This window comes from Theropithecus gelada, chromosome 2 (assembly GCF_003255815.1).
Source record: "Theropithecus gelada isolate Dixy chromosome 2, Tgel_1.0, whole genome shotgun sequence".
NCBI classification, from domain to species: Eukaryota; Metazoa; Chordata; class Mammalia; order Primates; family Cercopithecidae; genus Theropithecus; species Theropithecus gelada.
In genome coordinates, this window is record NC_037669.1 from 132367710 (window position 1) to 132391950 (window position 24241).

Below are 24241 nucleotides of genomic sequence, written 5' to 3' on the forward strand. Positions count from 1 at the left end.
ACTTGGCTAAGCAAGAGCTCAGGAAAAATGAGCTATTTGAGGCATGTAAAGAGTGAAGCAAATAAGAAATACGGAGCGGGTGCACAGAGCATAATGAACAGCCGTGTGATAGACATACGCATAGGGAAAGGCAGGCCGAGGGCAGAAGAAACTGCTCACCTGGCACAGGATTACACAGCAGTCCCATTGAACACTTTCTCCTTCTTTTTTTTTTTTTTTTTTTTTTTTGAGACAGAGTCTTGCTCTGTTGCCCAGACTGGAGTGCAGTGGTGCTATCTCGGCTCACTGCAATATCCATCTCCTGGGTTCACACCATTCTCCTGTCTTAGCCTCCCAAGCAGCTGGGACTGCAGGCGCCTGCCACCATGTCCAGCTAATTATTATTATTATTTTTTAGTAGAGATGGGGTTTCACTGTGTTAGCCAGGATGGTCTGGATCTCCTGACCTTGTGATCCACCCGCCTTGGCCTCCCAAAGTGCTGGGATACAGGTGTGAGCCACCATGCCCGGCCCCATTGAACACTTTCTGACGTTCAACAGGCTTCTGTTCAATGGCTACCTTGAACACCAAGCTGTTAGAATGCCAGCTTTCAAAGAGGTAGGCATCATTTTTAACCTTTCAACTTTGGACAGGAAAATGTGCTTAATCAGTACTGCTTTGGCAGGCAGGATGGGCAGAGGAAAAACTATTTCTCTGAAATGTAATTTATAGATAAGTTCTAGTGCTCCTCACTCCTACAGAATTTTTTCTAGTCAGCAAAATTTTTACCAGTGAAGGCAGACAGAGAGAGAGAGAAAGAAAGAGATTGATTCTGTCTGTACTGGTTCTAATGGGTTATATTTAAAGTTTTTGCCTAAGGTCTTATTGACTTGATTTTGGCAACATTTTAAAGTTCTTTGATCAGTTTCTTTCAGACACTGGGTCTTTATGTTTTATGGAGAGTTAAAATTTATCCTTTTATTTTTAAATATATCATACATACAAAGCAAAATATAAAAACATGTATGTGTAGTTTAAAGAATAATGCTTAAATGAATGCCTGCATTTCTCACCTCCCACTGTAAGTCAGAATATTTTGTTTGGCACCTTTGAGGCCCTCTGGGTGTCTCACCTTGATGACGTTTCCTTTTCTACCTCTTCCCTCTCAATACTATCCTAAAATTCACCTTAATTCCTTGCTTTTCCTTATAGTTTTACTATACGGTACAGTATATATACTGTTTAAAAATTTGGGGGGTGCTTCTTCTTTTGAGACTGTGAGTTAGGGGTTCATCTATGTTCATTCATTTAACTAGTTATTTTTTAAATTAAACTCTTAATTTTGATATTATTGTACATTCATATGCAGTTTTAAGAAATAATATAGAGAAAAATCCCTTGTGCCCTTTACCCAGTTTCCTGCCAATGGTAACATCTTGCAAAACCACAGTAGAGTATCAAACCAGGGTACTGACACTGACACAGTCAAGATATAAGACATTATACACAGTAGAGTATTAAACCAGGGTACTGACACTGACACAGTCAAGATATAAGACATTCTCTTCACAGCAAGGACCCATTATGCTGCCATTCATGGTCACACCAGTTCTCTTCTGTCCCCATTCTCTAACTACTAATCCGTTCTCCAGCTCTTTACAACTTGATTCAAACTAATGAGGTCAAGTATATGAGCAGGAAATAAAAGGAAATTCAATTTTAAAATGTGTGAACTCAAGTAACCATTAATCTGTTCTCTAACTCTGTAATTTTGCCATTTCAAGCATATTATATAAAGGTAGTCATACAGTATGTAACATTTTGGGATTATTTTCTTCACTCTGTCATTCTCTGGAGATTTATCCAGGTTGTTCTTAAGTGTCAATAGCTCATTCCTCTTTGTTGCGGACTAGTATTCCATGGTATGGATGTACCACAGTTTGTTGTACTGTTCACCCACTCAAGAACATCTGTGTTGTTTCCAGATTTTGGCAGGCTCTTTATTTTTTAAAACAGAGAGATATTTTTAATGTGTATGGATATTTTTAATGTCTTAATGTTCTGTTTCTAATCCAGATTCAGAAAAACCAACTAAAATGACAAAGACCAAAGCAACTACCCTTTAGGAAAAGATTAAGAATCCATTCAGCCTCTGAGAGAGGCTCAGAAGGGATTGATTGAAGCCTAAAGGAAGAATATTAGCTTGTTCTTCATCTGTTACAGTTATAACAGTTAGAAAGAAGATAGTCAGTTTTAGGAGGAATACACTCGAATTCACTAGTCCTCTACAGAGTATATCCAAGGCCGGGCGCGTTGCCTCACTCCTGTCATCCCAGCACTTTGGGAGGCCGAGGTGGGTGGATCACCTGAGGTCAGGAGTTTGAGACCAGGCTGGCCAACATGGCAAAAACCCATCTCTACTAAAAATACAAAAAAAAAAAAAAAAAATTAGCTAGATGTGGTGGCGGGCACCTGTAATCCCAGCTACTTGGGAGGCTGAAGCAGGAGAATTGCTTGACCCTGGGAGGCGGAGGTTGCAGTGAGCCAAGATCGGACCATTGCACTCCAGCCTAGGTGACAGAGCGAGACTCTGTCTCAAACAAACAAACAAAAAAAAGAGTGTATCCAAAATGAATCAGAATAAGGTTAATTATTGCCACTAACCCCATACTTATACCATGGTCTCATGGTGGTCCCTTCCCTCACTACCAGGACGGCATGAAGAAGAGTTCAAAAGACTTGCTTCTGTAAACAGTGGGCAGAAAAAATAAAAATAAGTGAGTTCCTAACACTTGCTACTTGAGTTGCAAACAGAGCTCAGTAGAATGGATGTACTAGCCTTATATGGCACATCATGATGATGAAGTTAGAGGCATTTGTTATTCCTTGCTTCATGGACAATATTTTGAAGAAATCCCCAGGGGATACCACTGGAGATTCCACACTTTTGGGGGCAGTGTCTTCTTGTCCCAGTCCTGCAATAACTCCCAATGGCAGCGTCTGCTCAGCCCTAGCGCAGGAAGAGGCACAATTAACTGCATTGCTTTTCTTTTCTTTCTTTCCTTTTTTTTTTTTTTTTTTTTAGACAGAATCTCATTCTGTCACCAGGTTGGAGTGCAGTGGCACAATCTCGGCTCACTGCAACCTCCGCCTCCTGGGTTCAAGCTATTCTCCTGCCTCAGCCTCCCCAGTAGCTGGGACTACAGGTGTGTGCCACCACGCCCAGCTAATTTTTGTATGTTTAGTAGAGACGGGGTTTCACCATGTTGGCCAAGCTGGTCTCAAACTCCTGATCTCAAGTGATCCACCTGCCTCAGCCTCTCCAAGTGCTGGGATTAAGGTGTGAGCCACTGTGCCTGGCCTCCTTTTTCTTTTTGACTCTTTTTCTGAGGCTGGAATCCCTCATGCATGGTGCTCCCTGGTTAGTCTAAGACTGATCAAACATCTGGCCACTACCCAAAAGTTCTGATACTGCACCCTATCTCAGTCCCCTCAAATCCATACTCCTGGAACTGGACCGTGTTTGGGGTTGCCACCTCTGCTGTCCTCTGGGTTTCCTCCCTTGTTCTCAGCACCACATCAGCAAGACTTTGCCATTTTTGGTAACTTGGCTAGACAGGCCAGAAGTTTGATCCCATATGGCCTTTCCTATGTCCTTTAGCAATTCTAATGAGGCCTTGATGGTTACATATTTTAAATAAATGAAAGGATCAAAGCTTATGAAGAAAAGATGAAGGCAGCTTTAAACTTTTCAATTTGTTATGTTTTTTTTTTTTTTTTTCTTTTTTTCTGGAAAGAGCTTAAATAGGCATGCAGTTTGAGAGTAAGGAATCTAGAAACGTCTGCTCAGCAAGTTTATACTAGCTCTTTATAACTGTAAGACATTCCATAAAAGCTCGGTAAAACTCTAGTATTTCTAAAATCCTGTGAAACTGGTACATCTCAGTGGAGACACAGGGTATTAGAAACTGTGATGTCTGAAAATTACTGCTAAAATATCTGAAATCCCTCTTTCCTCTCTCTCCTTTTTTAATTTTAAGAAGTCCAGAATCTTATGGGCAGAATATATGGTTTTAAGCAAAGCTTGCTCTTGAGCTTTGGATTAGCCTGGGCTCATTCTTCTCTATTTTTATGTTCACACTATCCATTCATTCAACAATAAACATTTATTGAACATCTAATGAGTGTCTGGTACTCTCCAGACACTGGAGATTCAAAGAAAAGGCCATGATACCAATACCTCTCTTCACAGAGTTGAAGAGCTAGTGGAGGGAAAGGGATATTCAAAGAAAAAAGGAAATACAGTGTTGGGAAGGGGGAGTTGGGTGAGGTGGATGGCTTGGTTTGGTTTGCAAGAGGCTTTAGGGGAGTGTTGAAGATCTTGAGCCAAATTATAAATCCACACAGAGCAAATCAGGGTCTGAAAAAACTTGATTCAACTCCTTATTTCTGAAGTCCAAGAAGGTGACCTGGTCCAAATGTGTGTGCCTAATTAATAGCTAAGATAGGATATCTTAATGCAAAGTATTTGGTCTTTTTTTTCCCCCCCCCAAATATACAATTCTGGTTTCCTCCCTTTTTTGGCTACACAACGAAGTGGCCTGTCTCTCTTAGGGGCATACCTACGGACCAGAGATGAAGGCAGAGATTCCTCTTTATAGTAAAGTAAGACCACTTGCTTTTTAAATTATTGGAATCTTGGCTTATGTAGCTTGTATGATGGATTTAAAGACGATTTCATTGGATTTTTGGGGGGTAGGGGGATGACCCTATCTTCTTTCTGTCTCTCTTCTCCAGTTTAATCCAGAAACTAGAAGACAGGCTATGGGTTGGCAAGCACCTGCTTCCCTCAGTTTAGTTGTAAGCTGTGGTCTGATGTTCCACCTGCCCAGCACCCATTCTCCAGTGTTCCTGAGGTGACTCTCCTCTCAGGACACAACAATCTTTTGGGAAAGACCCTCATCCTGACTGCAGAGGCACCTACCACTCAGTAGAACCATTCACCAGTGTGGGGATGGCCTGCAGCCAGCTTCTCCCCTCTCTTTTCTTGCCACCCACTTCAGCTCAGCCTGGGGACAGGATGCTCCTCCCCTCAAATGAGAATTGAGTTGTTCTCCAAGTGAACTGACAAGTTTCCACATTGCTGCTTTGTGAATCTCTGCATTTGCAGAGATACACTGAGGTCAGTATGGGGGCCACTTGCTGTGGAGGTGCAGAAAGAAGAGTTGTCTATGAGGAGAGACAAGAGGACAACAGTAAGAATTTTCTGAAGTCTTGGAAGCTGAGTTGCCTTTGTCAGGGAGGAGCCAATGCACCTGGAAACTATTTGTGAGGCTTTAATGCCTAAGTAAAATTAGTACTGAAATGCCTGAATCTCTGCAAGAGATTCTGATGTTGAATGTTACTCTTTCAACAGAATAAATGTAGACTTGGTCCCAGTTATTCATGTAATAAGGCACCGGTTTAGTAAAATGATATATGTAGGCTAATTCATATTGACCCTCAGAGAAAAAAAATCACCTATTGTTATTCAAGAAGCACAAGTAATTTTATCTCTTTTTACAAGCCCAAATCAAATAGATTACCTTTCTGAGCAATGAACAACTTGAAATGCAGATAGATATGCAAGGTTAAAGAGCAAGAGGATAAGGACTTGCATTTGAAAGAGCAAGGTCTTCTGTAATTTGGTACCACAAAATTCTCTTAAATGAATGTAGAGGAAACCAGGGGATTCTGAAACTGAAAAAAATATCTCAAGGAAAAAGAAAAAGATAACATACAGGTGTCATGGGAAACAGCACTTTATATGTATTTAGCAACCTTCCTCTTGAAGGAAAAACACTTCTCAAAACCTTCACCAATACTCCTCTTGTCCAGGCCATCGTCATCTCTGTTGTGGACACTGAAAGAGCTGCCTAGTGAATGTCCCTCTTTCACCTTTGTCCCTTACAATTCACTCTCCACTCAGTACCCAAAGTGATCTTTGAAAGATTGTCTTTTGAAGCTTGCAATTCTCCAATAGCTTCCCACTGTACTTAGGATAAAATTCAAACTTCTTAGCCTGGCTTTAAAGGCGCTTCAGGATTTCTCAATAGAGACATTTTTTTTCAGGACAATATGAGCAAGACAAATCTTGTGTGAATCAAGAGCAGTGCAAGATGTTTATCATCCATGGTCCTTGCCCACTAGAAGCCAATAGTGTCCTGCCCTCAACTCTAGCATTGTATATGCAAATTGCCACCTGCGCATCTTCAAACATCCTCTAGGCGGAAATAGAGATGTTGCAGCACCTCCAGCTGAAACCCCCTACTAGCCTATGCAATCTGGCTCCTACCGACTTTTAACGTCAGGATCTTTGCATTGGCTATTTTCTCTGCCTAGAATGCTCCATTCCCAGACCGACCCATGTTTGGCTTCTTTTCCATATTCGATCTTACCTCCTCAATCAGGCCTTCCCTGACCACCTATAAAATAGCAAAACACACGCACACTTGGGCACACAAATACACACAGAGTTTCTCTCTCTCACTAAACACGCTTTATCACTATTTACAATTTCCTTCTTTGTTTACTCATTTATTGTCTCTCTCTTGCCTCTCTAGAATGTAAGTTCCATGAGAACAATATATTTTGTTTGTTGTTATATCCCGGGATACATTTTTGTAAATATTTGTTGATCAAATAAAATAGATGCCATTACATTATATGCCATTTAATCACATTTATAATAAATGTTAGGATGCAACAGAAAAACATTATTTAATTCATTGTTCATATAAAGCACTGAGACACTAAAAATAACAAGTCCCACAGTGAATATGAACATGGAGAGAGAAACTAAACTAGAAATGTCATTACCTTCCTACTAAGTCACACTGGATTATTTCAATATAAGGCAATCCATTAGATAGGTCACATTGAAAGACATAAATATGCAAAGACTATAATTAACATAACTCTCTTGTCCCAGCCACTTTAGGACAACATGCTTATGTTGGTTACTATCTATATACCGGCTGCATTTTTTTTTTTTTGAAATTTAAAGAAAAAATTTATTGAAGATCTGAAAAACAATTCCGAAAAGATGGACTTTTCCAGAAAACTAGCTACACAATGCATTGTGTCAATTGTGTTAAAATGTGCATTAGACACAAATACAAAAACCATGAATATTTCATTTCACTTTATAGTTTATTACACCTTCTCAAATATAGGCTCAAAAATTTCACCTTTCAGAGAAAGGAAGAGACAAGGAAATAAATTTACTGTTTCCTCTGGAACAAACTTAAATACATGTCTTTCAACTGATTCTAGATCCTAATCAAATTGATCAATGAACAAGGCAAAGCATCATGTGGGGATGGCAAACACAACACATACCCACTGCCGCTCTCCACTCCCACTCCCGTGCAGTTTGGCTTAGCAGTTCTAGAGCTCTCTCCTACCGAGCACCCATCCCACCTGGGACTCCTCAATCCAGTGCTCCAGGAAGCTGCTGCCAATGAATTGGAGTTGACAGATAAGTTAAAAATCTATTTGCCAGCCCTGGAATCATGGAAAGAGCAAACACTGTTCACATCAGTCTGAGTATGATATCTTCTCTTTATCACTTGTGAGATCTTGGTTACTTAACCTCTTTCTGTTTAATGATACCAAATTTGTATTTGAAATAATATATGTCTTTAGCACAGTGCCTGTTACAATTAGAATTCAATAATAGTAACACATAACTGTGGTGAGATGGCTGTACTTCACCTCCAAAAATAGAAGAAGTATTATATAGAAAGGCGAGAGTAAGTGCAAGTTACTGGGAACACTAGAGTGAGATTTACTATTGGACTAGAGGAGCAGTTCCCAAAGTATAGCCCCAGATCACCTGTAAACTTGTTAGAAATTGCAAACATTCAGGCCCCAGCCGAGACCTACAGATCAGAGACTCTGGGGATAGAGCCTGGCAATCTGTGTTTTAACAAATCTTCTAGGTAATTCTGATGTATGCTTTCTAGTTTGGGAGACACTGCACCAGAGGGGCAAGCAGGAGTGGAGAATAGAAGTGATGAAGTCAGGGGAGAAGGATGTCTACTCACCTGATGATTAATCAGGCCGAAAACAAGGAAGTGCTGCCCCTCACAGAGGCTATGACCATATCAGCACTCCCCACTTTAGTGGAAATTTCCCATAGACAGGATATCAATTTGCCGTAAACACAAAGGACAGACCCGGAGCACACTAAAAGAATATGGGCTTCAGCCGGGCGTGGTAATCCCAGCACTTTGGGAGGCCGAGGCCCGCGGATTATGAGATCAGGAGATCGAGACCATCCTGGCTAACATGGTGAAACCCTGTCTCTACTAAAAATACAAAAAATTAGCCAGACACGGTGGCGGACACCTGTAGTCCCAGCTACTTGGGAGGCTGAGGCAGGCGAATGACGTGAACCTGGGAGGCGGCACTTGCAGTGAGCCGAGATGGCGCCACTACACTCTAGCCTTGGCGACAGAAGGAGACTCCGTCTCAAAAAAAAAAAAGAGAAAAAACGAATATGGGCTTGTATTACAAGGGTAGGTGTGAGGGGAATGTCCCCAGTGCAGCCCCGGTGCAGGCATGCAATAGACTGAACTTCAGTCTCTCTCCCTTGGAAGGGTAGGCAGCCGTGGTTCCTGATTGTTTCAAGTGCAGCTTTGACTGAAGGCAAGAAGCTGGCATAGACTTCTTCAAGCTTCCCCAGCTTGGTGGTTTCATGAATGAATTACATCTGAAAAGCTTAAGGAGAATAGTTGGGGAGTTGGGGAAGAAGGGAGTCAAAGATGTATCAAGAGATTCAACTTCACTAGGATCTCTCATTTCCATCTGTTTAATGCTTTCCCCCATTCTAACTCCTGCCAGTGTACCAGACACAGAAATACTTGCCTTGGGGTAAAAAGTTAAAAAATACTTTTAAGGAGCACAGCCAATCCAAAACTCTTTGAGACCCAGCAGCTTTTAAGCCACATCTGCATTTGTAGGCTGTTTCCACAGTTAACCCCTGTAGCAGGTTGATGGTTGCCTCAGCATCTACTTCTTTTTGATCCACCTAATTAGAAACATAACTTACATTTTTATTAAAAATTGAATTTACACATCCTTAGAAACATATCCATACTTGCAGATTGTCTAAAGAGTGTAGATAAGATCTGGGGCCATTACCTTATTATTAAGGTACAAGACTTTGTTAGAGACTATTAGGCATTCAGATCCAACATAATTACTGAGCACCTGTCCTGGCACATTTCATGCGTTCCCTGAACCACGTGCATAGGTATTATTATCATTCTCATTATGCAGGCCATAGATCGAGGCTCAGACACATGTAGGAACTAGCCCAGAGTTTCAAAGCTACTTTAAGTGGACAAGTGTGGACTCTCAACACCAGTCTCCTGACAGGGGCGGTGTTAATCCATGACTAGAAGATAGGCTGTGTGTGTGACCTGTTCTTAGTTTAGTTAAAAATGGCATACTCGGTTCCCAGCTTATGTACATGCTGGGATGTGCACTTCCAGTGGAATGTTTCTGCTACTGAAATTTGTCACCACTTTCCTAAACTGGTGAGAGAATTTGTTTGGGTCATACACAGACTCATTGCAAGTAAGGCAAACCTACTCTTAAAGTGACCTAAACAATGAAAATGCTGAAGTAAGGATAATCATGTTCTTAAAGACCCCTGTGTGAATAGGCTAGGAGTTTTTATAGAAAAGTAGCAATTGGGGCCAGGCGTGGTGGCTCACGTCTGTAATCCCAGAACTTTGGGAGGCTGAGGTGGGCAGATCACCTGAGGTCAGGAGTTCAAGACCAGCCTGGCCAACATGGTAAAATTCCCATCTCTACAAAAATATAAAAATTAGCCAGGATGATGGTGGGTGCCAGCTACTTGGGAGGCTGAGGCAGGAGAATCACTTGAACCCGGGAGGCAGAGGTTGCAGTGAGCTGAGATCACATCACTGCACTCCAGCCTGGGTGACAGAGCAAGACTCTGCTAAAAAAAAAAAAAAAAAAAAAAAAAAAGTAGCAATTTTTGAAATACTTCTAAGAGGTGCCTTATAAGAATCAAAAAAGTTCCTTTTAAAATACTTTTTTAGCTTATTATTGGAATAGACCACCTTTATAGAGATGCTAAGATAACTTACTATTGTTCTTTAAGAATATGGAGTAATTTTATATTAAAAGAAAACAATCAACAATTCTTCATGTCTCTGAACACAAAATAAGTGGAAGTGGGTTTGCTTAAGAAGAGCTTCCAAACAGTGAGGTGGCTGATGATTAGGAATGGGTTTCCCAGTGAGTTGGGCATCCTTTTATGAAGGGAATGGACACAGGGGATGAAATAACTGTAGTTCTAAAGCTGAGCTACAGAGCTGGTTTCCATTTTCAAAACTTATTTCCTCTGCCAAGGAACAGTATAGTTTCCCAGGTAATAGAAAAAGAAAACGAAAAAAAAAAAAAAAAAAAGGAGAAATAGCATTTATGGAGCCTATGCTGAGTTCTGGGGTCTTCTGATCCTAATTAACATTCATTCTCTTTACAAATAAGAAAGCTAAAGTTTAGACTGGCTGAGTAATTTGCCTATGGTTATGGAAATAAATGAAGAAACTAGAAATATAACTCAGATCTGCTCAATTCTAGGTCAGAAACTAAGGCACAGATAAAGTAAGCGGCCTGTATGAAGTTGTAAGATCCATATGTGACTGAGGGCCGCGAGAGTCATTGTGTGAAATGTTTGGGAAGACACATCATTTTTTGCCTTTGAAATGCCTTGATTTATCTTATCAGAGATAACAGTATGGGCTGGGCATGGTGGCTCACGCCTGTAATCACAGCACTGTGGGAGGCCAAGGCGGCAGATCAGGAATTCGAGACCAGTCTGACCAACATGGTAAAACCCTGTCTCCACTAAAAATACAAAAATTAGCTGATGTGGTGGCGCACGCCTGTAATCCCAGCTATTCGGGAGGCTGAGGCAGGAGAATCGCTTGAACTTGGGAGGCGGAGGTTGAAGTGAGCCGAGATCGCGCCACTGCACTCCAGCCTGGGCGACAGAGCAAGACTCCCTCTCACAAAAAAAAAAAAAAAAGTTAATAATAATAATAATAATAACAGTATGGGACTTTTAGAGATTTTTCAGCTTTAAGGACAGAATTTTGTTTTTCTCAGTGGCATCTATATTTGAAAGCAATGTATTTGACACTGCTTTCTGGATTTAGCTTCGTACAAAATGAAGCAAAACTATACCCATGCACTCTGCTCTCTTCCACATTGTGAATGCAGAAGTTAACTTTTTGCTTGGGACACCAATGTTTCTGAATGAGAAAGGTCCAAAGTAAAGCCCTTTGTGATTTTAAAGTCAAGAACAGATCTTTCTTTTCAGTAACCAATAATCACCACTTTGCCCATCCATCAGAAGTCAGAGGAGAAGAGAGGAACCCTTACACTAACAAATCCCTCTTGATAAAATCTTTTTTCATGAACATTCTGTCTTTAGAAAGCACTAACAAGTGGATAGAACACTTGTTAGTTAATAATAAGAATTCTTCAGTGAATACTCAGATGAATGAATATTCTTAAAAGGCATGCAGTATGTAAGGAATTTTAATCCAGCCTTCTTGTTCACTCCCCCACACAACAACTGTAGAGAAACCACTGCCTCTGAATGATGAATGGACCTAGACTCAATTAGGAGGGAAGAGGACCCCAAGCCCTGTAATTTAGCATCTCTCCTTTTAAATTCCCGGGTGGACGCCTTTTTTGGCTGTAGGCTCAGTTAAACGGCTTTGGATATTATGTAAAATGACCATCAAGTGTTTCTCCTTCTATACCACACCCATCTCTTTTCAAGCTCTCAATAAAATCCCAACCCCAGCTGTATATACATCTCAATCTTAGGGAGAAACACACTTCTGCTAGCAAATCTTTAGCTATTAAAAAGTTTTATTACCTAATTTCAAATTAATATTGTACAAGGCTCCAGACCATGGAAGAAAAAAAATCAAGAAGCTGAATTAGTAAATGACGGAGCAGTAATTAGCTTAAATGAGATTTCTTCCAGCCCTTTGCTGGAAGAAAGATGACACAGAAAATCTGAAGTTTTTCTGTGGATGACACAGAAAATCTGAGCTTAGAAAATCCTTCTCTGCAAGTGGTACTATGAGGATGCCAGAGATGCATTTCCACAGTCATAGTCTTGTTTATTTATTTAGTCTCCTACTGCAGTACTTCACACATGCACCCCCACCTTCTGCTCTGTGGCAGCCAAACCCTAATGGCTAAAAAGCCAGGCTGCATAAAGGGTTAAGGCTGCAGCCTTCCAGGCGTATAGACATTCCAAACATTGGCATGTAACTTTCTCCTCTGCAGTCAGTCCTGTAGCTTGAGCTCCTGGAAAGCCTTCAGCACTTGCAGAAGCAGTATTTCCTACCAGCTATGTTTGGTTTTAACTTGCAGTTCACCAGATTATATAGCTCAAGAGTCTAAACTTATCCCTCCACGGTCTTATCTAGAATTTGTCCCTCTTCCCGTGCTGAATTTGTTTCCCCCGCCCTGCCCTGGGAATGCCTCAGGGCCTTCTGTAACCTTGCTGCCTTCTCCCCACAGGAAGTTAGATGCATCCTCACTAGCTGCATTACTGCACATTTCCCTTGTAACCTTGTTTTTTCCTTCGACTCAAACTTCCCCAAACAGCACCATCTCTGCTGACCCTGAAATTCTCTAGCTCTTTCATACCAATATTTCTAACCCGCCATGAGAACGATTATAGAGGGCAAACTGGGGAGAGAAGGTTTGGGAACTCACCTGCACAGCAGCAAGGATCAGACACAGGATGGGGCTGCCCGCAAACTTCCCAGGGACTGTCTGCAGCCAAGTCTCTTGGCCTTAAAGGGACAGGGCGCTTTTCACCATATAAGGAAGACAATTTCACTTGACTGCTTTGGAACCTGTTTGGGCAAAGCAGCTCCTTCTCTTGACATTGCCTGCCAGGCTTCAGCCTTTTGAGGAAATTTGGAGCCTGACAATTCACAAGGATCTGCACATAGTAGGCAATTTAATAATTCCTAAATAAGGGACCAGGCGTGGTGGCTCTTGCCTGTAATTCCAGCACTTTGGAAGGCCGAGGCAGGTGGATCACCTGAGCTCAGGAGTTCGAGACCAGCCTGGCCAACATGTGAAACCCAGTACCCAGTCTCTACTAAAAATACAAAAATTAACCAGGTGTGTTGGCGGCCTTCCAGCTACTCAGGAGGCTGAGGCAGGAGAATGCTTGAACCCAGAGGCAGAGGTTGCAATGAGCCAAGATCGTGCCATTGCACTCCAGCCAGGGCAGCAGAAAAAAAAAAAAGAAAAAAATCCTAGATAAGGCACAAGAAAGATATTTGGTGGGCTATTTTTAAAGGCCAGAAAACCCTTTATGTGGGGCTTATTCTCTTACAAAAAGGGTTTCTGGCAACTGTGAAGTCTTCCTCAATTATATGAAAGGGCTTCTGCTTCTATTTCAGGTTTGGCTTCCTTGAAACAAATAATCTTGCTCACCTCAGAGAGGAGCGGCAGTTTGCCCCCTTCCTCCTGACTCGGAGACAAAAGAGAGACGACTGAAGAGTGGTAAAGCCTGTGCTGTGAGATTCGGATCGTAGCACTGCATGCTGAAAACAGCGAAGTGGAGATGATTTTGCTCTTTCAGCGGGTAGAGAGCCCTTCCGAAACCGATAAACACGCACAGTCCTCAATGGAGGCTCTCTACCAGCCTTGTCTACTTCTGAGCACACCTCTTGGACTTCCTTGGCTAAAGCCCACAGCTGAAGTTTGAGGGTTCCTTTTACCTTTCCAGCTGGCAGGGAAGAGGATGTGCTTTAGCAACAGCAAACATTTGCTACTGATAATATTCAAATGCAAAGCTGTCCTGTTGATTGGGGGTGGATTAAAAGTAATTATAAAATGTTAGATTCTAAGAAGACAGTAGAGCCTAATTTGGTCATCACTTGTGTGGTAACATACTTCTTTCTTTGCTGCCAACTGGATGTTGTCTTTGAAAATGCTTTGACGTCTGCCAGGTGGCTCCAGCCAGCACCTACTCTTTTTTGCTTAGCTTACTATGCCTGATATCCAGTGTCTGAATCACAGATTTGGAATCTTTTAAAAACGGAATTTGGCATTTGATATAGAGTCTCATACTATCTTCACATCTTACTTTCTTGCATAAATTTTGAGTTTTAAGGAAAAAGACCACTCCATATTCCTCCATATTCTGATTAACACCCAGCATGGAATAAGCATGTAGTAGACTGGGAAACCCTTGTTGGATTTAATCAACTGAATAGAATCCTGGGTTTTTGTATGATGTCTAGATAGTTTTATGAATAAAGTAGGTGTTTACTAAATAATTGTTTAGTAAATGGCTAACCCATCCCAGCCTCACTGGGAAAGAGAGGGAAAGGGGAGCTCGTTTTCATTTTGCTGTGGTCAAATAAATACATGGTTTCTTTGCTTTACTCTCTCTTTTATATCAACTAGTAATTTTCATGTCATTAAATTTTCTTTAAGGGAAGAGGTCAAAGGAATATCTTTAAAAAGTAATTATTGTGATTACTCTTTGATCCAGTAATCTGATTTCTAGGAATTTAATCTAATGAAATAATTAAACAGAGGCAAAACATTATATTAATAGAGCTACTCATTGCATTACTATCTATAACAGCCATAACGAGAAATTACTTAAAGGCTCTAAGGTTATTTCATACAGCAATAATAATAGCTCATGCTGATTGATTGCTCATTATGTATCAGGCACTGCTCTAAAAGCTTTATGCAGATTAACCCACTTAATCTGTAATCTCACTTAATCTGTCTCAATTCTCATGACAAACCTATGAGGTAAAAATGGTCTTCATCCTCATTTTACAGGCTGGAAGACTAAGGCACAGAGGTTAAACAATTCCCATTTGGACTGAGGTATTTTGGCACCAGCACTTATAGTCTTAGCATCATTCTTTGCTCTCATTAGGACTTCCTGAACATTATAATAGGCACTAGGAACAGACAGATTTATGAAAAAGAAAGGATTCCACTTCATATAATCATTAAATATAACAATTATGAAAACTATGTACAAATGAGGAAACATCCTAATTTACATGGACATACATATTTATAGGTATATTATGATGTCATTTATTTTATATAGATAGATATAGTGTAGATATAAATTGTGACCCTTTTATTTAACAACATATCTTGGATATTATTCCATATCCAGGCCTACAGATCTCCTTTACTTTTTAAATGGCAGAATACAAGGCTGTCTTCTGGGAATATACCGTAATTTAACCAATGTCCTATTGATGTACGTTCAGACTGTTTCTAGTCTATTGCAGCTAAAGTAATTGTGTAATGAATATCTTCATTTGCCATATGTGATTTCAACAATAGCCAAAAAAATCTTATTTTTATTGATATTACATTCAATTAATAATTTGATTTTGGGAAAGTTGACTTCTTTATGATATTTAGTCTTTTTATCGAAACATGGGGAATGTCATTTCATTTTATCAAGATTCAGTTACATATATTCTGCATGTTTATTGTTATTTTTATTCTAATATATTTTATTATTCTAGAAGCTATTTTAAATGGGAGCTTTTTCATTATGTTTCCTAACTTGTTTTTGTACGGAAAAGTTATTGATTATTGCATTTAATAACCAGCTTTTGTACTGAATTATCTTATTGTTTCCAATAATTTTCTATGTGACTCTCTTTTAGCTATGCAATTATATCATCTGTAAATAATTATCACTTTGGCTCATCCTTTTCATTGTTTTATACATTTATTTCCTCTTATTTAATTGGGTAGTACTTAAACAATATTAATTAAATACGTTAAACAATGTCACCATTTCCTCACATTATTGGGAAGGCTTTTTGTATTTCATCATTAAACAACATGCTGCCTTGGAAAAAATAGGTAATTTTTTTACCACTGCCACAATATTATAAAGAAAGTGTTACCTGGAACACATCTATTTTCTTTTCTTTTTTCTTTTTTTTAGATGGAGTCTCACCTGTCTCCTAAGCTGGAGTGCAGTGGTATGATCTCAGCTCACTTCAACCTCTGCCTCCCAGGTTCAAGTGATTCTCCTGCCTCAGCCTCCCAGGTAGCTGGGACTACAGGGGTGCACCACCATGCCCAGATGATTTTATACTTTTAGTAGAGATGGGGTTTCACTATGTTGGCCAGGCTGGTCTTCACCTCCTGACCTCAGGTGATCTGCCTGCCTTGGCCTCCCAAAGTGGTGGTATTACAGGCAAGAGCCACTGCGCCTGGCCAGAACACATCTATTTTTAATGACTGAACTTGATAGCTCCAAAATCCCCTGGCCTGACAGACAGGAATAATTCTGCTTCTAACTGTCCCCCACTATTTCTCCAGTGATCCAGGGCCTCTCAGAGTTCACCTGAGCTTTCCCAAGGCATGTTTGTTCTCTCTACTCTGCTGTTACTACTGCAAGTGACTTTCACAAGATGCTTCTGAGCCTAGCATTGCTCTGCTGGTGACCACTGCAGCTAACCCATCCCAGCCTCACTGGGAGAGAGAGGGAAAGGGCAGCTCCTTTTCCTTTTGTTTTTCAAACTAATGTGAGACAGATTCTTCCCTTTATCTCATAAGACAGCTGATGCCAGGAACCAATTTAACAAGACATTACTGGAAGTTGGCAGTGAGTGGGGGAGAAGTAGTATAGCACACTCTAGACTGGCCTTAGGGTCCCCTGTGAAGCTGGTTAGCTGCCTCATTCTCCATCCTCCTTCAGATGTCGAGAGAATTTCTGCCTTTTGGAGCTTGGACAATATTGGTCACCTACCCAGAGAGAGGAGAAAGATAATCGCGATATAAATGTAAGGCCGACTTCTTTAGTCTTTATCGCCTGCCTAGGTGTGATCAACTCCCAGAATGATAGTGAAAAGATCCATTTCCTTCTAAGAGGTACTCAACTACCCACCCACTGGCATATGGTCTGTCCCTAAGGCACTAGCAAGACAATCACAGCATAATCTGACATCATGCAGCTTACATATTTTAAATGTGCCCTGGGGAGCTAACAATGGGCCCAGATTTATTGAAGTTACTCTTAAATTACAGATTGCCTTTTTTTTAAAGACAGGATTTTAAAATTTGATGATGACATGGCTGTGACCAAAAAACAAACAAACAAACACAACAACAACAACAAAAGATTTTTGGAGCCTGAAAGAGCAGAACCAGGAATCATCTGGACACCCATTTAGGGGAAGGACTGACCAGTCCATGAGGCAGCCTAGATATACTGAACAGGGGCTTATTAATTTGTTGACTATCATGAAGGCTCTGCTAGCAGCCCTTTGTTTCATATAAAAATATAGGCATGAAACCAAACATATATTCCCTGTGTGTTGACCACACTTTACTTTGCTCCCTAGACCCACACTAGGTGAGGAAATCAAAGTTCACCCTAATCACTTCCTCTAGGAAACTTGATTCATCCTATAAGATAACATCCCTCAATCCTCCAAGCCCTTTATTGCTATGCTTAAGCACTTTTTAAAAAAGTAAATAAATATATTAACAAATATTATTGATATTTGGGGCTTCATTTTCCAATCCTTGCAAGTTTATGCACCTTCTTATGGTGGGAATTTGTGCAGTCATTTGACAAGATTTGTTAAAAGTCTATAACATGCCGGGCGCTTCAGAACCCCGGGGATACAGCAGTGGAAAAAAATAGGCAAAATCATGATACTCATGGAGCTTATGTTCTTGTGGGAAGGCAGACCAGTAAATAAATAGAAACAAAAATGTCAGGTAGTAATAAATTCTGTGATGAAGATAAAATAGGATACATGAAAAGCTGACTGGGTGTTGATTAGGAAAAAACTCAGAATTCTTGAATTTGAAGCTGCTCACATCTTTCTTTTTAGAAAAGATTCTGCAGCATCTACGAGCCAGTTCACCTTGCAAATGATTGGTGTTCAATAAGCATTATAGGATGGTTTAAAAAATTTAGTTTGGAGCCTGACCAAAGTTTCTTTTTCATGGCTTTAACTACATTAGTTCATAGAGGATTTGTTTTTTGATGTCTAAATCAGGTGGTATCCTCAACGGGCTTTTAATGCAAGCTTCCTCTCCTATGTTTCCGTCATATTGCCAATTGCCGCTTATACAGGTTACATAAAAGCAAATGCAAAAAATAAAGTTATCTCAAATTCCGGTCAAGAAACACCTGCTAAATAGTTGGCATTATCCTTAGATAATCTTCTCTTCGAGCAATTTTGGAAACTCCCTAGTTGTACTTCTGTAAAGCTTTGCACCTGGGAAATGGCACAGAGGCTTTTATGAGAAATGCTATTATAAGCCTCTCAGTAGAGCTGAGAGACAGGAGAGGCTGCGGGAGCCCTATTTTATAGTACAGTAAGGTTAGCCATTTACTGTTCCCATAGGCTATTTCACTTGCAATAAAGGTCAATGGGCCTTTTTAGGGAGGAGAGCTAGACCCCTGTCTAAAACTGCCGTCTTCAGCAGTCAAAAAGACAGCCTACTTTAGATTCTTCTGGAAAGTGGTAGGATTTTTATTTCACTGGGAGAGTGGTTCAATATGATCAGCTGATGAGCATGGCAATAAGAATTCACAGACTTCAGAACAGAAGACTTAAACCCTAAGGTAGCTTGACCACATAGCTAAGCAGGGTGTGTCAGTCTGTGGCTCTGCTTGTTACCTTCATTTATGAACTCTGCCAAAAAATGCAACATTTCTGTACCTGGAATTCTTTGTCCCTAGACTTCCTGAGAGATTAGTGTCCTAAAAGACAGTGGTTTGCAACCCATGGAGCTGCAAATCCAGTACAGCAGAAGTCGTCCTACTAACAGTTGAATGAAATCAAACTGAGTATTTCCTTAAAGACACTGGGCTTCAACATTTTTGTTCAATATCTCCTAAAGGAATTTTGAAAATCTATATACCTTCCTTCAGTTTTATGTTATAATCTAAAAGTTTTCATCAAAACTTAAATGGTTGCAAAGGGTGTAATATATGGTCTGTTGTAAATATTGGCTTTCAAAAGTAATACTATTACTCAGCTTGTTATAATATATCTAATGGAATATAAGTAGTATAGCACCATGACACCCACCATCATCCATTTAGTAAGCGATAGGAATTTTACATCATTTCTTTTTCCCTTTGAATTCTTATTTCCATTCTTTTACAAAATTTTATTATAATAAAAGATCTTTCTGTGCTTAGGAGTATTTAAATTTTACCTTAGTATAATTACACCTTAGTTTTCTATAATAAATGTAAAGTGAAATTACAATTTGTTTCTTTCCTGTGACCTTTGGCTCTGTTAAAAGACAATGCATCTGGATGGAGCTGTCATTGCGATTATTGCCAGCAGTATCTGTGGCAGAGACAGTACTCTGTGCTCACCACACCCTTTTTCTTCTTGAAAGTCCAAGTTTTTATTTCGTAGTCTTCCACTGGGAGAGTGGGCAGAACTGAAATCTTGTTTCCTATCCTAGACAGTTAAAAGTGTATTGAGGCCAGGTGTGGTGGCTCACACCTGTAATCCCAGCATTTTGGGAGGCTGAGGCGGGTGGATCCCTTGAGGCCAGGAGTTCGAGACCTGACCAAGATGATGAAACCCCGTCTCTACTAAAAATACAAAAATTAGCTGGGTGCAGTGGTGTGTGCCTGTAGTCCCAGCAACGTGGAGGCTGAGGCAGGAGAATTTCTTGAACCCAGGAGGCAGAGGTTGCAGTGAGCTGAGATCGTGCCACTGCACGCCAGCCTGGGTGATAGAGGGAGATTCTATCTCGGAAAGAAAGAAAGAGAGAGAGAGAGAGAAGAAAGAAAGAAAAGAAAGAAAAGAAAGAAAAAGAAAGAAAAAGAAGAAAGAAAGAAAGAAAGAAAGAAAGAAAGAAAGAAAGAAAGAAAGAGAGAGAGAAAGAAAGAAAGAGTGAATTGAATTTCTCTGTCTCTCTCTCTCTCTCATCTTCCCAAGTGGAACTAGAAACTCTGGTGGCAGAGATACAAGATGGAAGCAGAGCTATCTGGGTCACCCTTGGAAGAGAGTCCCCAAGAAGGGCTCCTCATCTGCATCAAACTGTGCGATGAATGAGCAATCAAGTTTGTTGTGTTAAACCATTGAAGTTTTAGGTTTACTTATTACAGTTAGGGAGTTTATACTGTCCTGATGGTTATGGGGTATAACTGATGAAAACAACATGAATATATTATAACTTTAGACAGGTAATTATTAAGATTAGAAAATCAAACTCTTAAAATGCATCTCAATGAAAACATTGAGAAATCTTGTTTGTGTAGATGGGAATGAAGACAGCCGTGGCAATGTCTCTCAATTCCCATTGAGTTATATGCAGAAGGTGATCTATAAGAAAAAATTTTTAATAATCTGTCAATTTAGCAACCGCTTGACTTGCAAAGGAATTTTTTTTTACCCAGGGATTCGAGTCACTCATTTTCTTGACATCCTCCCCAATATTTCAAATTACCATTTTTTTGGAGCTCCAGAGTACTTTGTATCCCATTGCAAATCACCATAGCAAGATTTTGTGAAATGGGAGAAAACTACTGGAAAAGGGAGGTGGGTAAAGATTTCTCAGACAGTCAATTTTATGAACAAGTTATATGCAATTTGAAAATCCGTAAATTAATTCCCTAAAAACTATCTATATCAATATACTCTTTGAAAGTCTCTATGAATGCCCTGGGGAAAAAGATGCTGGTTAGGGAAGAGGGAGAGGAGTCAGGAGCTGCAGTGTCTCCTGACCTAATCCTCCTTTGGCTGCAGACCTTCACCCAACTCTTGGTCCATCTTTCCCTGAGCTTCCTCCTAACTCACATTAGCTCCCAGTAAAAAAGATCCTGATCAGGATTAAAATCTGTAACACATAAGGAGTTATTTTAAATCAATAAGAAAAGTATGATTACTCTAACAAAAAAGATGAGCAAATGATATGAAAAGACAATCAACAAGAGAAGAAATACAAATGGTTAATCCCTATAGAAAATCTTAAAACTCACTCAGAAATCATAGATATGCAACTTAAGATAATGAAATACCATTTTGGAAATCAAATTGGAAAGAATACATGAACCTCTAGTGGTGGTTAGGAGGAAAATAAACTGGTTCAACTCTTCCAGGTAGCAATTTGGCAATGTGCATCAAAAGTCTTAAAACGTATAAAATTGAGCTAGCAATCCCAATTCTAAGAATTATTCTAACAAATTATGAATATGGAAAATGAAGATTCAGCCTCAAGTTTTATCACAGTGTTTTGGTCAAGGTTCTTTTGGTTGTAAGTATTAGGTTGCAAAGTATCTTTCATTTGAAATGCCTCTCCTCTACTGTTTTTGCTGGGTCTCTTAGTTAAAATTCTTGGTTGATTTAGTCTGATTACTTGCTGAGTGCCAATAGATTAGCCTCATCCTAGCAGCTGTTTGGGAGAAGAGGTGTCATGATGTATAGGGTTGCTTCTTCCAGGTACTATATGGGGTTAGAGTTGGGTTCTTCATATCAAACAGGAAATGAAATAAACATAGCATATCTAAAATGATGAAGAACAGAACTAATTTAAAATTCTGACCTAGTATGTGAAGCAAACTCTGACATCATGCAATGAGATAGTTATTAAAAATGTTCTTATGGAAGAACACTGACATCATGCAATGAGATAGTCACTAAAAATGTTCTTATAGAAGACTACTTAATAACATGGGACTAGACTTGTGATACTTTTCTATTTTTAGAGAAAACATAGAAACACTGCAAAAAAGAGTGTAATTTCATTTTAAAATTCTTATATTTGTAAAGAAACAATATGCAGCAAAACTGTAGTAATAGAAATATGTGGATGGTGGGACTACCAGCTATTATTAATTTCTTTTCTTTATGAAATCATTATTTTCTAAATTAATTACAGTTAACATGTATAAGTATTTTGATAAGAAAAACAACATTACGATTCAGCAAGAATTCTTCAATCTCCAAGAGGACTAAAAAGAAACAAAGTGAATCTCAAATTTTGGATGAACTATTAATAATTAGGTTCTTCTTGGGGATTCAGACAACAGGCTGCAAAACACCTACCCAGCTCCTGGAAGTGCTGAGCATACATGGGCTCTGCTCAGCAGCAACAGCAGGTTCCAATTGCTATAGCCAGGGGAGGAAGAGATGCCATGGAGAGGAGTCCCCACATCTGTTCTTCCTGCTCCCCACTTTCCTCCAGGAATTCTAAAGCCCTTCAGCTATATTTTATGATTTCTATATGAAGACGTGTAGTTTAGGGCAAAGAAAATTGGACTCAGAAACAGAGGGTTCAAATCTGTTCTGATACTTTACTAGTTAATCATCATTAAGCCACTAAACCTCTTTGAGCCACAGTAAAAGGAGAAAATAATAGGCAACCTGTTTATTCATATGGTTGTTTCAACACTTTAACGAGACAATATGTGAAAGTACTTGAAAAAATGATATGCATACAAGCACACATACATGCTTCTCTCACACACACACCCTCTCTATACACACAAATACACATACACACACATGCACACACACAAAAATACTGTATCTCAAATGTATACATTAAACAACTGGGGAAATACAAATTAGAAACCTAAATCCTTGATTAGACCTTGGCTAAACGTAAATGAAATTATAGATCCTGTGGATTCGATGAGATGCCTCGAGAAGAAAATGTCTTGTTGACGCGAATACTTTGAGAAGTGCTGATTATTATTCTCTCTATAAGATAGAAAGAAAGACTTTCTGTTGGTGCCAGGCCAACTCAGAGTCAGAAGAGAATAAGCAGGATTCAGAGGAAGTTTGATTCAAACTGGAAGAGACAAGAGGGTGCAGAACTTGAGCAACAGGCCCAACAGGCTGAGTGCTGTGGCCCTGCTGGTGGAAGAGAAGGTACAAGAAGAGACCACTCTAGTGGATGATCCCTTTCAGATGAAAACAGGTGGTATGGTATCCACCACAGTTTCCTAAAGAAACTAAACAAAAGGCACAAAGATAAAATCAGTGAAGAGGAAAACCCTGGGGACACTGTTTTCTGCAGAAACCAACTGAAGGGATGAGAATGTAGACATAATAAAGTACGTTGAGACAGAGCTGAAGAAGAGGAAAGAGATTATGGAAGACAAGGAATAGAAAGTTAAACTGAAGAACACAGAGGACTGCCTTTATGAACTTCAAGAAAACATTTGTGTTTCCTCAGCAAAGAAGACAGAAGAGATGCTTTCTAGCCAGATGCTGAGTGGCATCCCCAAGGTGGACCTCAGCATCAATGCTAAAATAAAAAATAATATCATTTCCATGGAGGATGCCAAGGCCCATCTGGGAAAGAGCAGCAGAACAAGAAGAAAGACAGTGAGACATCCTTTGTGCCTACTAACGTGGCTGTGAGTATGTGCTGAACAACCAATTTTTATCATGAGGAGCTCAACAGCCTCATACACAGAAACAAAGAGCCTTGAAAGCAGGTGACAGGGAGAAGCCAGAGCCTGAGTGGTCCTTTCCAAATGGCAAGCATCCTGTTAATGAGAAGGCCCCTGATGACTATCACTATGAGAAGTTCAAGGAGATGAACAGGCGGTACTGAGATGTGTAGAATGGAATGTAAATACCAGTTCTTTCTCCCTCCATCCCTTTCACTGAAAAATGCTTCCTGGATAGAACCATGCTCATTTGCCATTAAACAGTTCCAAAAATAGACTTTCTTACTCCTGCTGCTTACCTGCTGGATTTTTCAAGCACTAAATTCGTAACTTTTTCAAATAAAGCAATGCATAGATTTCCTATTTAAAAGCAAACTCTATTCTTGTGGGCACTAAATCTTGTTTGTAAAGGTATTGGCTTTCTCTTAACATTTGTTCTTGGTCAGGAGGAAGCAACTATGTGTCCATGGTATGCTATTAATAATACCCTTTAGACTGTGCTTTTATCATTATATATGCAATCTTGTCTTCTACTTTCACATATTTGAAATGGGTTCAGAAATCCATCCTTCATTGTTTAGAGTGGGTCTAGCTGACAGCAGAAAAATACTAGAATATCAGAGGAATACTGGTATATTCTAACTTTTACAAAGATTTTTATTAAGAAAGAAAAGGCAAAATTATATATATTTTTATCACTTTCAGAATTTAATTATTAAATACAAAATGAATTTTAAAAATGAAAG

The 24241-nt window shown here is 39.7% G+C and overlaps 1 protein-coding gene and 1 pseudogene across 3 annotated transcripts in view; one reads left to right on the forward strand and one right to left on the reverse strand.

Annotated features, from left to right (window-relative positions):
• The window catches only part of LOC112618307 (schwannomin-interacting protein 1), a 614431-nt gene that overhangs the window by 152170 nt on the left and 438020 nt on the right, over positions 1-24241 (reverse strand). The gene's annotated exons all lie outside the window — the stretch shown is intronic.
• Positions 503-23659, forward strand: LOC112618366 (annotated as a pseudogene).